Consider the following 10,597-nt stretch of genomic DNA (forward strand, 5'->3'; position numbering starts at 1 on the left):
CTAACTGGGCCTTCAGCCTTCTACCACTGGTGTTGACCCAGAGGTTGGCAGACTTCGCCATGTAAGGAGCAAGGTAAACAAATCGTGATAGGTTAAAGACCGGAAGAGCAGCAGATGCTGTAAATCAGAAACAAGAACAGAAGTTGCTGGAAAAGCTCCGCAGCATCTGTAAAGAGAAATCGGAGTTAATGTTTCAGGTCCAGTGATTCTTTCACTGCCAGACCTGCTGAGCTTTTCCAGCAATTTCTGTTTTTAATTCCTGGTGGGTTGCCTGCAGGCTCCCGTGCAGGAATCCTGTTCAAAGGTACTCAGTAGCTGACCCAAAAGCCCAGCATCAGCCCTGTTGCAATTGATATGGAGTCATATAAATAGCTTTGCAAGAATGCCAACATATTCAGCAGCAACTCATTGGAAATACATGATGCAGGTACTGAAGTCTTGTCATCCTTTTGTTTCTAGCATTTATTGTATTGTTTAACCTAGTTATGATCTGATTCATGCAGTGAACATAAGGCAGCTGATGTAGTGTAAACTATTTTTAAAACTTTTACTTCTGCATTGTTAACTTTGTAACTGTAGTCTAGTCACTTGGCATCTCTCTTAACATTGTTGTTGTTACACCTGCTGAGATATTAGTCTTCAGATCTAGACTTTTGCATTTGATCAAATAACATGATGTTTTGAATGATGTTTTGTTTCACCTCACTGAATAACATCTTGGGCATCCCAGGTAATCTCCGCAGGGTTACAGATCCATACATTGCTTTTAATTATCATCATCATCCTCTATATTAACATTTAACATGAACTGGTTTTGTCTGTCAGGCAAATTTAAATTCAATGAATGCTGAGCTACTGTCTTATGGAGTCATGGATCCTTTAATGTCAACTATTCTTCAATGATCTGGGTAATGTACTTTCCTTTGACAAGCCAGTATTTCATAATCTGGTTTAATTATGAGTATTTTAGCTCTGAATCTGTACACTCCATGAATGTTCAGTTTTCTTTTTATTTCTTTTTATCTATATTGTGAACAGTCTGTATTTTTTTGAGGGAAGGTGCATGAGTTCGACTGAATAGAATTCCAGCTGGAGATTTTTCTGTACTATGTTGGGGTGTTGAGTGAATTTTAAAAAAATTAGAATGTTTTTTTCCTGATTTTCTTGACAATAGCAGCAGAAGTAAATAGTTTACTGTCTACAGAAGCAGCATTGGCTCGCATACTTAATTTCTTTTAAGTCTTAAACTACAGTCATAAGCAATATAACAGATGCTGTAAAATGCCATGTGTCCAACATTGAAAGAAACATGTTCTGTGTCATCATTTAAACAGACATAAATTTTACAGCCTCTCCAAGAGAGAACAGACAGCATTAACCCATTGTAGCTGATTTCTGGGCCCTGAATGGAAATGGTTTCCATAAATTTATGCTCAATTTTTTATACAATTCTTCAGGTGATTTTAGCATTTGCAGTGCATGGTCCATTTTGCCAGAATAGCACATCATGCTTGTGATATGAGGAACAGTTAAGGATTCTGGATCTGTACTTGCTGTAGTTTAAAAGATGAGGGGGATCTGGGGGCACTACTGTGACTGAGATTGTCAGCAACACAAATACACACATACACACACACACACACACACACACACACACGCACACACAAACACACACACATACACAAGGCCTTCAGAGTGCCAGCCATGACCAAGCTCAGATGCCCATCCTGGGACGGCAGCTGGTACATGGCAGAAGGTGGGTGCTCCCCTGGCCACCTGTGGAATACAGCAGGTGGACAGTTTCTAGACTCCTTGGATTGGTCCAGCCATTACTCTCCACCTCCACAACTCCGACTAAGCTTGGCCAAAACCCTCAACATTGCCACAAGTTGGGATACGCCATCCTCCAAAACAGCCCCAGAGCCCAGGCCTTTATCATGAGGCAAGAGAGAGATAGGGAGAGAAGAGTGGCCACTATGACTCTATAACTGAGCCAACAAGCCCGACCTCAATAGACATCACGTCAGTCAGGAAGAGCACCCCCACTGAGTGGTGACCAAAGCAAATCCTGGACATGGTGGCATGCAGCAGTTAGAGGCATTTTAAACATCTCCCCGCAAAGTGACATCACCAGGCAGTGGCCAGGAACCACTGAGGACCCCAGCTGGCAGCCCATAGCCCAATGAGCAAAGCCCCTCACCCAGCATATACCCATCATCCAACCCCCATTCCCCCAACCAAGGATCCTAGTCTCCACTACAGGAGGTCCACTGGTTACATTGCATTCAGACAAAGGTTCCCCAAATTTATTACCATTCCGCACAGATTACCGAACATGGTCAAGCTCCTGGGTAAGGAAGGATGAACTGACCCCATTTCTTTAGATTCAGCCATAAACAATTTGGCCACAGCAAAAGATAGAGAGAATCTCTATCATACTCCCCATAGAGAGTATCTTTCAGTGCAGACCAAATGAATGTAAATTTTAAAATGAGCCAAATGAAGCAGGCTTTCTTGAAGAGTGAGTTTACTGGTTACTAAAGATGGGAAAAAGTAATAGCATAGCACATACATTCTTAATGAGAGGTGAGCCAAAACAAAAGATAAAATTTAAAACAAATCCAGATCAGCCTCTGAGTTCCAGGAGGATGGGACATTCTAGCTGTTCCACTGGATCATACTGGAAGCATTGATGTTGGTAGGTGAGCTGTTGATTTTGAGTGGGTATCTTTGCAGGTGAGTTGTAAAGTCCTTGTCCTGTTTTCTTTCATATGCGCTTTCACTTGCTTATTAGCCTCTAGCAAAGACAGAGGTTTTTACTTTCTTTTTATCTGCAGCACAGGGACAACTAGGTTTTTTCACAGCTGTGTCATCCAGAATGCACCTTTGACAACGAGCACACACCAAGCAGGCTTGAAATTGACTTTTAAACCCTGTTCTCATGTACTCTTGAAAGGGGAAAATACAAGTATGCCTCTCACCCAGGCTGCTTTCTTTTCTCCCATCATGTTCACAGTCTGAAATAACTAACAGTTCAGTTTACACTACATTTTTCCCTTTGAAGTTCTTCTCTTTGAAGCTTCCTTGATATCCACTAGATATGACATTCCTTCAAGGCTGGGAATAATCCACATTGGCCTTCCAAGCAGTTACTGAATTATATCATCACCTTTGTGATTCAGTGCCTAATGAAGTTCAATCATTATTCTGTGAAGTGTCTTGGGACATTTTTCTAAGTTGAAGACACCATTTAAATGCACAATTCTGCTCTTGTACTTTGCTGTACTTATGAATTTATATGAGAATCCAGTGCAAAAAGTCAAATATTGTATTCTAACTGGAAATTTAACTGGGGACATAACAGTTGGGAAGGAGGTACAGAGGCATTTTCCAGGTTAGACCAATACAGCTCAGGTTTGTTATTTGTTCACTTACAGTGAAATGTGTTGAGAATTCCAGATTGATCACAGTTGTTTTGAAATGTTGTCTAATTGAATCCCAGGATTCCTTTTCGGAAGATGAGACTGCAGTCAGTACTAACAGACTGACGCTAGCAGACATTCATTCATAGCCAAAACCTTCAGAAGGTCATCAAATGCAGTTTAGATAATGTTCTCTATATGGTTCGAGACGATCTTGCAGTGATTATTGATGTTAATTTTCCTAGTTGAGCAGGATGGCACAGCAGAATTATAGGAATGTAACTGTCAGTGTTTCTCTTTCCTCCCCACAAATAACATTTATAAAGTGATGGCAGATTAAACTGAAAATAGGCTGGGACTAGAATCCCTTTTTTCACTAAATGCAACAATTGAACAGTCAGAAGTAAAAAGCGATTTTTTTGCTCCTACCTGACCGTTGGCTCCAAAATCTCAAGTTACCAGCACACATAGAGAGAATTATACAATAAATTACTTGCACTTAGCTTCACATATTGAGCACTTTTCCCTCGTACCTACATTCTCATTAAAGTTCTTTGTTTCCATCCTTCATTTATATCGAATTAGACTCGTGATGGATTTGAATTCTCCATTATTCTATACCTGCCTCTTGCATTTGACCTTCCAAAATGCATCAACTCGCACTTGTTCGGAACAACCTCTATCTGTCATTTCTCCACTCAACTTTCCAACTATCCTACTGCATCCGTTGACAACCTTCCTCATTATCCACAACTCAATTAATTTTTGTGTTATCCGCAAACTTATCAATCAGACCGCCTACATTTTCATCCAAATCATTTATATAAATTACAAACAGAGGTCCCAGTATTGATCCTTGTGAATCACCACTGGTCACTGATCTCCAGTCAAAAAAAATCCCCTCCACAATTACACTAATGCTAAATGAGCAACAAACAACTACACCTCCCAGTCGCAAACCATTTCAACTCCCCCTCTCATTCCTTGGATGACAGGTCCATCTTGGGCCTTCTGCATTGTCACAATGATGCCACCAAAAGCTGCAGGAACAGCATCTCATATTTCGCTTGGGAACCCTGCAGCCCAAGGGTATCCATCTGGACTTCACAAGCTTCAAAATCTCCCCTCCCAAGTGCATACCAAAACCAGCCAAACTCGTCCCCACCTCCCCAAGCATCCCTCCCACCTCAAGCCCAATCCCCATCTCCTATGCCCCAATCTCATCCCACCTCTTTGGCCTGCCCATCTTCCCCGGACTGCCTTATCCCCTCCCTAACTTATTCCCTGCCTAACTCCCTACCTACATTCACCTTTACTGGCTCCAACCCCGCCTCTTTGACCTGTCTGTTTCCTCTCCACCTGTCTTCCCCTTTATCCATCTTCTATCAGCCTCCCCCCTCCCTATTTATTTCAGAATCCCCTTGACCTCCCCCATTTCTGAAGAAGGGTCTCGACCCAAAACGTCAGCTTCCCTGCTCCTCTGATGCTGCTTGGCCTGCTGTTTCATCCAGCTCTACATCTTGTTTTCTCAGATTCTCGTGCAATGGCAGTTCCTACTATCCGTCCACAACTACTTACTGTTTTCCACCACCAAGCCAATTTTGTATTCAACTTTTGAAGTCATCATAGATCCCATGTAACTGAATCTTCTGGATTAGCCTACCATAAAGGACTTTGTCAAATGCTTTAGTAAAGTCCATGTAGACAACATCCACTGCATTACTCTCATCAATATCTTTGTTACTTCCTCAAAGACCTCAAACAAATTTGTGAGACAAGACTACCCCACACAAAGCCATGCTGACTGTCCCCATATGTGAGTAAACCCTGTCCCTAAGAATCTTCCCTGGTAATTTTCCTGGCACTGATATAAAGCTCACCTGTTTATTATTTCCTGGATTATCCTTGTGGCCTTTCTTAAATAAAGGAAAAGCATTGGCTATTCTCCAGTCTTCTGGGACCTTGCTTGTGGCTAAAGAAGATACAAAGATCTTGTCAAGGATCCAGCAATCTCCTCCCTTGCCTCCCTCAGTATCTTGGGATGGATCCCATCAAGGCCCTGGGGACTTATCTACCTAAATGTTTTTCAAGACACGCAAGACCTCCTCCTTCTTAATGTCAACATACCCTAGAATGTCAATATGCTCCTCCCTAATCTTACCCTCATCCATTTCCTCCTCCTTGGTAAATACCAATGCAAATCAGTCATTAACAATCTTATCCACTTTCTCTGATCCACACATAAATTCCCTCCTTTGTTCTTGAGTGAAGCTACCATTTCCTTAGCTACCCTCTTGCTCCTAATTTATGGATAAAATGCCTCAGGATTCTCCTTAATCCTATTTACCAAGGACATCTCATGTCCCCTTATAGCTCCCCAAAGCTATATTGGGAAGACAGAGTGGTGGGCTGCAAAGATTCCTTATGGTGCCTGGAAGGCATTACAACCAGTCCCTGGGCTTAGTTCCCAATTTGTTACAATTGCAAACAAGATAACTCCAACCATTAAGCTCCCAGATGAAGAAGAGTGAAATGGTTGCTCTTAGTTATTCATCTTCACCTTCTGTCAGCCACAATAAGTTTATTTTAAAAAGAACCCCTTCCCTCATCAACACTTTTCTCTCAGACACAAACTAAATTACGTCTTAAAAGGAGCCAACTTAAACAGGCTTTCTTGAGTGATTGCAAAACCTGAGTCTATTAACTACAAAATGTGAGAAGAAATAATAATGCTACACACAAGTTAGAAATAAGAGGTGAGCTGCGATAGATAGAAAGAAAATCAGCCTCTGAATTGTTTGTGAAGAGTGGATCATTAAATTTTGCAGCCAATGCAGCAGATGTTACCGGTGGCATTGACATTAGCAGCTGAATGAATTAATTTGAAATTCCTGGCTTTGTAGTTTGATAAAGCTCTTCTGTCCTGATTTCTTTTGCTAGTGGCTGACTAGCAGCATTCAGAATGCAAGAGAACTTTTCCCTTTCTTTTGTCCGCAGGCAAAGGATGTTTACATGACTGTCCTCAGAGCTTTGACCCTCACAGCATACAATGCTAAGATGTCTGACCATTAACACACATTGACTAGTCTTCCAGTCAGTTTTAAAGCCCCGTTAATGTATTTTCCTGGGAAGACAAAACACAAAGGTTCTACAAGAGATAGTGGGAACTGCAGATGCTGGAGAATCTGAGATAACAAGGTATAGAGCTGGATGAACACAGCAGGCCGAGCAGTGTCAGAGGAAGAAGGGTCTAGGCCCGAAACGTCAACCTTCCCTGCTCCTCTGATGCTGCTTGGCCTGCTGTGTTCATCCAGCTCTACACCTTGTTATCTAAGGTTCTACAAGAGGTAGCTTTCTGCTGAGACAGGGGAAATGACCAACCGCCTCTCTCTTCCTGTTATATTTCTTTATTTATTTGAATCTTTCATGATACTTTACAGGTGCAACATTCCACAGCTCCCACTGGGACTTCAAGAGACAGTGATTGAACTTACATCTGTTGTCAACTTTGGGGTAGTAAGCTTCTGTTAAAAACAAATACTTTGGAGTTAAAAGTTAACTATGTTCCAAGTATAACAAGGTGTAGAGCTGGATGAACACAGCAGGCCAAGCAGCTTCATTTTCTGAAGAAGGGTCTAGGTCTGAAACGTCAGCTTTCCTGCTCCTCTGGTTCAGCTTGGCCTGCTGTGTTCATCCAGCTCTATACCTTGTTATCTCAGATTCTCCAGCATCTGCAGTTCCTACTATCTATGTTCCAAGTATTTCAGGTTTCTTACCTGTTGTCTTAATAACGAAACACTCAAAAATAACAAGCCTTATTGGCACTCTCCGAGGACTGCTGATTTTTAGCAACAGGTCTCCTTGAAAAGGTTAGCGCCAGCTCAGCGACCTGCTTAGTAATAAAACATACAGTGTTACATTTCAGGGTCTGATAGGGAAACAGCTGTCACCTTTATTTTGCCTATACATGAATATTCAGTACATTAAACCACATCCAGGTAGAAGGATTCACTGCCCAGCCCTCCAGCATTGGCCAGCCAACACTATTTTTGTTTTATTTTAATTAGGCAGCTTCTACAATAGGCAGACAATTCCCCAACAGCTGGGTATCATTAGCTGAAAATTGTCCCTATTACCTTTAAGCTGAAATGATGCTAGCCTCAGAGAGGTATGGATCTTTGAGAAGTAAAGATGGAGAAAGAAAGAAAACAGACAAAAGAAACAAAAGTGAGAAGGGAAATGTATTATGTAGTAAACATGCACTACCTGAAAGGCTTGTAGAAAGACTCAGCAGTAATTTTCAAAAGCATATTGGATAAATACTTGAAGAGGTTAAATTGACAGGGCTATGTGGAAAGGGCAGGAGAGAGGGGCTAATGGAGTAGGTCTTTCAAAGTGCTAACATTGGCGTTATGGGTTCAGCAGCATCCTTTTGTGCTGAATCATTCTATGATTCAATGAAAAACAGTGTAAAATGGATCAGCAAGAATTCCATTCTAATTTAAAAGCTATTCCCTGCTGTGCTATTAATCCATGCACATCAGGCATAATAAAGCTACAGAGTAACACAGAGGATCAAATTGTTGAGACATATGATGGATATGTGCTTGAGCAACTGTGAGCATAGGTTAGTATGAAGCAAGTGGTATGAAAAAGTGTTATTGATGAATGCTATAAAGCATTCACAAAGGGGCAGCTCCGTGGTTAGCAATGCTACCTCACAGTACCAGGGACCCAGGTTTGATTCCACTCATGGGCAGCTGTCTGTGCGCCATTTGCACGTTCTCCTTGTGTTGTGGGGTCTAGGCCCGAAACGTCAGCTTTCCTGCTCCTCTGATGCTGCTTGGCCTGCTGTGTTCATCCAGCTCTACACCTTGCTATCTTGTGTGTCAGGTGCTCTGGTTTCCTCCAACAGACCAAAGATGTGCACATTAGGTGGATTGGTCATGCTAAGTTGCCCATCGTGACCAGGGATGTGCAGGCTAGATGGATTAACCATGGGCAATACAGTGATAGGGTAGTGGAGTGGGTCTGAGTGGGAGGCATTTTGGAGGGCTGGTGTGGTCTTGATGGGCCAAATGGCCTGCTTCCACACTGTAGGAGTTCTACAATTGCTTTATTGCCTCGCAAATAAATCAAATACCTTAAACAGACTTGACTGTCTGTCATTGGAACTTCAGCCCAACCTGGCCTTGCTTTGCAAGCTACACTGTTTGAAATATTGCCACATCACACACATTCTGCCTACGCAGCCTTACTTGAATTCACAAACCATATTTATAGCAGTGTTGACAATGGAAACACTTTACTTTTAGTGACTGAAATTTCTTTTTGGGAGCTATTTTTAAAATACCAGTTAAGATATTTGCAATGACGTTTTTCAGAAAAATCATTAAACCATTCGAAATAATGCTCACAGGAATGTGATACAAAACACATTAACCATTACACTAAAAATAGAGCACAGAGGAATTTCAAAACCTTGTTTAAGCACTCTGACTCAGAATATTAATTCACATTTAATAACCTGAAGAAATTTGACTACACTGGCAGGGTTATTCATTGCTGAGTATCAGAGCTCAAAACACAGCTTTGAAGATGCAATGATTGGAGTTCTTACATTATTGGTAATGCACAGTTAGAGTTTGCTGCTAAATATCTGTAATAATCCCAGTTGAGGTTGGAATGCCTCAGGACTCTGTAATAAAAAGTCACCGACACTTGCCTTTCACCACAACATCCTGTATGAATGTATTCATAAAAGGAAGACTATACTGGCATTGGATGGATTCCAGAGAATGCTCTCTCGTTTGAACCTTGGTATGGAGGAATTAGTTTATGAGGATTTTCTTATGAGGCTTAGTAGATTGCACTTGTAATCATTAGTGTTCAGAAAAGTGAAAGGGGACGCAAATGAAAAATTCAAGGTTCTTAGGGGGATTGACAGGGTAGATATAGAGAGGTTCCTCTTATGGAAGTGTCTAAGACGAGGGGACATAAACTTAGAGTAAGGACTCACACATTTAAGACAGAATGAGGATGTTTTTTTCTCAGAGGGTGGTAAATATGTGGAAAACTTTACCACAGAAGACTTTTGAGACAGGGCTGTTAATGATACTCAGGGCTGTGATAGACAGATTGTTAATCAGGGAGATATATAAAAGGAAGGAATGTAGAGTTGAAGATGATCAAATCAGCCAATATTTCATCGAATGGTGGAGCAAACTAATAGGCCTGAATAGCCTATATCTGTTCCTGGCCTTATTGTCTACTGGTCCTTGGCTCTTCTTCCTGGGGGACACCATGAGTAATGGTGCAGGAGCATGAAGAGATGTTGTTAGATAAATACGAATGGACCAAGAGAGAGTAGTCCCATCCAGCTGGATAAACACTGGAGAAATGCTGAAGGAGGATGGTGTAGTCAACAATACCAAAATCTACAGACAAGTCAAAAAGGACGAGGAGGATTAGTTACCACCATCACATATACATATTATGCCCTTTGCAACTGTGATGTTATTTCGGAACTATCACACGGGTAGAAGGCTAATTGGTGGCATTCAAACATGGAGTTCTAGGATAGACATAAATCTGGGTGGTGACAACATGTTTACAGACTTTAGAGAGGAGTGGGAGGTTGATAGTTTTCAACAATGTTGTGGATATTTTGTTATGTTAGAAATGATGTTAGATAGTTGAAGGAGAGGCGTGAAGGATTTTAAGGAGGAAATCTAAGGAAGTAGCAGAATTGATCCCTGGCCAGCACTGACAGAGGAGATGTCTAACAATATAGTTTTATTTTTCTCCATTTTGATATTTTCTGATTCAAACTCCTTTGGCCATCCTAATATAAATGTTCTGGAGAAACTTTGCAGGTCTGGAAGCATCTGCAGAGTAAAAAATCAGATTTACCATTAATATACTCTTCTTGTGAACTGAAAGGTGTTGGAAAAAGGTGTTTTGTTTTATGCTGATCACAGAGGGGAAGGAGGAGGAGCAAACGGAACAGATTGTGAGGGTGCCCAGAGTAAAAGACAAAGGGGTTGCTAATGGTGGTCATCCAAATATACACCTTACCTCTGACAGCTGCCTGTTCAATGGGAACTATTACTGATTTTTTCAACTGATCATAAAATGTGAAAGGAGTGTGACCTGATTCTCTCCAATTCTCCCAT

The 10,597-nt window shown here is 41.4% G+C and overlaps 1 long non-coding RNA gene across 1 annotated transcript in view; it reads right to left on the bottom strand.

Annotated features, from left to right (window-relative positions):
* The window catches only part of LOC132210920 (uncharacterized), a 74,591-nt gene extending 67,190 nt beyond the window's left edge, over positions 1-7,401 (bottom strand). Inside the window, exon 1 of the long non-coding RNA XR_009447162.1 lies at positions 7,199-7,401. This is a non-coding gene — a long non-coding RNA (uncharacterized LOC132210920). The remainder of the gene's footprint in view (positions 1-7,198) is intronic.
* Between the last annotated feature and the right edge of the window lie 3,196 nt (positions 7,402-10,597).

Source organism: Stegostoma tigrinum, chromosome 23 (genome assembly GCF_030684315.1).
Source record: "Stegostoma tigrinum isolate sSteTig4 chromosome 23, sSteTig4.hap1, whole genome shotgun sequence".
In the NCBI taxonomy this organism is placed as follows: domain Eukaryota; kingdom Metazoa; phylum Chordata; class Chondrichthyes; order Orectolobiformes; family Stegostomatidae; genus Stegostoma; species Stegostoma tigrinum.